Raw genomic sequence first — 892 nt, forward strand, 5'->3', positions numbered from 1 at the left:
ATACAATGGAATATTATGCAGACATCAAAAGGAATGAGATCTTGCCATTTGCAATGACGTGGATGGAGCTGGAGGGTGTTATTCTGAGCGAAATAAGTCAATCAGAGAAAGACATGTATCATATGACCTCACTGATATGAGGAATTCTTAATCTCAGGAAACAAACTGAGGGTTGCTGGAGTGGGGGTTGGGGTGGGCGGGATGGGATGGCTGGGTGATAGACACTGGGGAGTGTATGTGCTATGGTGAATGCTGTGAATTGTGCAAGACTGTTGAATCACAGAACTGTACTTCTGAAACAAGTAATACATTATATGGTAAGAAAAAAAAAAAAGATAGCAGGAGGGGAAGAATGAAGGGGGAGAAATCGCAGGGGGAGACGAACCATGAGAGATGATGGACTCTGAAAAACAAACTGAGGGTTCTAGAGGGGAGAGGGGTGGGAGAATGGGTTAGCCTGGTGATGGGTTTTAAAGAGGGCACGTTCTGCATGGAGCACTGGGTGTTATGCACAAACAATGAATCATGGAACACTACATCAAAAACTAATGATGTAATGTATGGTGATTAACATAACAATAAAAAAATTTAAAAAATAAATAAAAATAAAATTCCAAAGTCAGTAATTTAAAATAGCCATTGATTATTCAACAATATATTATGTTAATGATCATTTTTCAACCTTCATTTTTTTTCTTTAGGGAACTAATGTTTCCTTCCATCCTTAGTCTTAAGTCTTTTTTTTTTTTTAAGATTTTATTTATTTATTTGACAGAGAGATAAAGAAAGAGAGCAAGCACACAAGCAGGGGGAGCAGCAGAGGGAGAGAGAAGGCTCTCTGCTGAGCAGGGAGCCCAATGTGGGGCTCGATCCAAGGACCCCAGGATCATGA

This window comes from Leptonychotes weddellii, chromosome 3 (genome assembly GCF_054177405.1).
Source record: "Leptonychotes weddellii isolate Sample4059 chromosome 3, ASM5417740v2, whole genome shotgun sequence".
Taxonomy (NCBI): domain Eukaryota; kingdom Metazoa; phylum Chordata; class Mammalia; order Carnivora; family Phocidae; genus Leptonychotes; species Leptonychotes weddellii.